This window comes from Girardinichthys multiradiatus, chromosome 7 (assembly GCF_021462225.1).
Source record: "Girardinichthys multiradiatus isolate DD_20200921_A chromosome 7, DD_fGirMul_XY1, whole genome shotgun sequence".
Lineage (NCBI taxonomy): Eukaryota > Metazoa > Chordata > Actinopteri > Cyprinodontiformes > Goodeidae > Girardinichthys > Girardinichthys multiradiatus.
The window spans coordinates 12,252,069-12,254,958 of NC_061800.1; the positions used below are offsets into that span (position 1 = coordinate 12,252,069).

Here is a 2,890-nt window from a genome sequence, read left to right on the forward strand (position 1 = left end):
TATCCTACTTGTCAAAATCTAAAATTTTAGAGACATTTTAGTATTCTCTTCTCAATTCTAACCTCATGAAATAAAAGTGATCCCTGCTTTTCTCTCATCTACACAGCTGTGGCTTTGTATTAAACATTTGCAGTCTTCCTACAAAACTGAAATTACAACAGTGTTAATAAAACATAAGCTACTCAAGCAAGTACAGTTTAAAAGTGCTAAGCATCGATGGCAGGATGTGAGGTTTCACATCTTCTGTAACTGTAATTAGATTTGATTAGAACACATGCCATACAAATGGTTGCTTAACTTAATCTATTTTTATGTCATTCATTGCAATAGACCAGCACAAAATGATGGTGGGAAATAATGCTGCACTGGATATATTGCTTTAAACATTTATTACAAATAGAAATGATAAAACTGTTGTGTGCTCAGCTTTCCTGAATCAATACTGTGTAGAACTGCCATTTGCTGCAATAACAGACTTTTGGGGTATGCTTTGCACATCTACTCAAAGTTTTGCTACTTTTCCTTGGCAAAACTTGTCTAGAGCACCTTCTTCCACATGTTCACTGTCTGCAGATGGGATTTCTTATGGCTTTCTTCCAGTAATGGCTTTCTTGCCTCTTCTCCATAAAGGCCAGATTTGTGGAGATTATCCCACCTGAGCTGTGGATCTCTGCAGCTCCTCTAGAGCTACCATGGATATTGGAGCTGTCTCTAGTTGTAACGTTTGCAGCCAGTTGCATTCCTGCAAAACACTGCATGACACCATTTTATTGGAGGGCTGATTGCAAACAAAAACAAAATTGAGCCACAAAACCTGAAAATTTTGAAATTAATAAGACATAAATAAACAATAATTAGCCTTACCATATCATTAGTCTTACCATATCATTTTCTCTGTGAAAATAAATAGGAAAAGATCACTTTGTGAGCATAAAGTTTGTCAGATGAGAAGGTACTTTTATTTAACAGCAAACAACCCATCTGTTTCTTTAGCCATGATAATTAGCTTTAACAGAGGCAGTTTTTTTCACTGTGTCTGAGCCAAATGATAATACTTCTTCCTTCTCACTGGATAAATTACTGTGTAAATATGGACTTTCTGAGCCAGAGACTTTGATGTCACAATTTTTTCCATGGACATTGTGTTTTGCATGGATGCCCGAGTTCTGTGTTACAAATGTAACAACTCTTTGGCAACTTTTGGCTCCATTTATGTCTGCCTTGTAATTGCCCCAAATTACATCCAGTAATTTTATGACCTCTTAAGTCCAGGTCAGAGAGCAATAGAGTACAGTACAGACCAAAGGTTTGGACACACCTTCTCATTCAAATAGTTCTCTTTATTTTCATGACTATGAATATTGTAGCTTCACACTGAATGCATCAAAACTATTCCACACATGTGGAATTATATACTGAACAACAAAACTGTGAAACAACTGAAAATATGTCTTATATTCTAGGTTCTTCAAAGTAGCCACCTTTTGCTTTGATTACTGCTCCACTCACTCTTGGCATTCTGTTGATGAGCTTCAAGAGGTAGTCACCTGAAATGGTTTTCCAACAGTCTTGAAGGAGTTCCCAGAGGTTCTTAGCACTTGTTGGCCCTTTTGCCTTCACTCTGCGGTCCAGCTCACCCCAAACCATCTCGATTGGGTTCAGGTCCGGTGACTGTGGAGGCCAGGTCATCTGGTGCAGCACCCCATCACTCTCCTTCTTGGTCAAATAGCCCTAACACAGCCTGGAGGTGTGTTTGGGGTCATTGTCCTGTTGAAAAATAAATGATGGTCCAACTAAACGCAAACCGGATGGAATAGCATGCCGCTGCAAGATGCTGTGGTAGCCATTGTTACGACCAGTGGTCGTAGGTGTGTTTTGTTTTTATAACCTTGTGTACAGGCTGCTGATGTGTCCGCTGAAGAGGAGAAACCCCTGCTCCGTCGTTTCTGTCGGCTTCGCTGTGCGGGAATCCCTCCCCCCTTTTGTGTTCTTCTTCGCTGGGTGCTGGTGGAGGCGGATCTTCCTGGACGCTCAGTATTCCTCTTGCTAGACGTCGCCGGGATATCCTGTGAACTGTCTATCTTCTGCTTCCGCAAATGCGCCGCCAATCATCACGGAGTCCAGCCTACATAAACTCTTTACACCTGTCACTAAGGGCGGCTGTGATTTAATCTGAGCAGCTCGCCTCGTGTGCATGTGAAGCTGTGCTAGTGGTGGTATTTGTTGGTTCTGGTTAAGATATTGGTTACTGTTTAACCTGTCTGTTTTCCCTGACGACTTGGTTAGAGCTGGCTGGCTTGTTATTAGGAAAACTTGTTAAATAGGTATCAAACCTAGGGTTTGATCTTCTTTGTGTGTGTTTTGACTGTTTTGGTTCCATGTTAGCTAATTGCCTACTCACCAAGAAAACTTTGAGTGGTTTATTTAGGGTTATTTTCTTTTGTGCTACAGACTGTTTGGTTTGTTGCCTCATGTTAGTGGTGCATTCTTTTGCATACGTGTCTGTTACTTTAAACATTACAAATAAACAACATTCATTAGACTTCCCATATCTCCATTTTTCTTTATGTTACTTCCCCTCCTTCACCCCTGGCTGAGCCGGGTCGTAACACCATGCTGGTTCAGTATGCCTTCAATTTTGAATAAATCCTCCTCCATGCTTCACGGTGGGAACCAGGCATGTAGAGTCCATCCGTTCACCTCTTCTGCGCTGCACAAAGACTGGAACCAAAGATTTCAGACTCATCAGACCACAGCACAGATTTCCACTGGTCTAATGTCCATTCCTTGTGTTCTTTAGCCCAAACAAGTTTCTTCTGCTTGTTGACTGTCCTCAGCAGTGGTTTCCTAGCAGCTATTTTACCATGAAGGCCTGATTCACACAGTCTCC

At 41.2% G+C, this 2,890-nt stretch overlaps 1 long non-coding RNA gene across 1 annotated transcript; it reads right to left on the bottom strand.

Annotated features, from left to right (window-relative positions):
* Nucleotides 1-370: 370 nt before the first annotated feature.
* Nucleotides 371-1,594, bottom strand: LOC124871851. The gene is made up of 3 exons (XR_007039128.1): nucleotides 1,548-1,594; nucleotides 882-894; nucleotides 371-752 (listed from the first exon to the last, which is right to left on the bottom strand). It is a non-coding gene; the product is annotated as an uncharacterized LOC124871851 (long non-coding RNA).
* Between the last annotated feature and the right edge of the window lie 1,296 nt (nucleotides 1,595-2,890).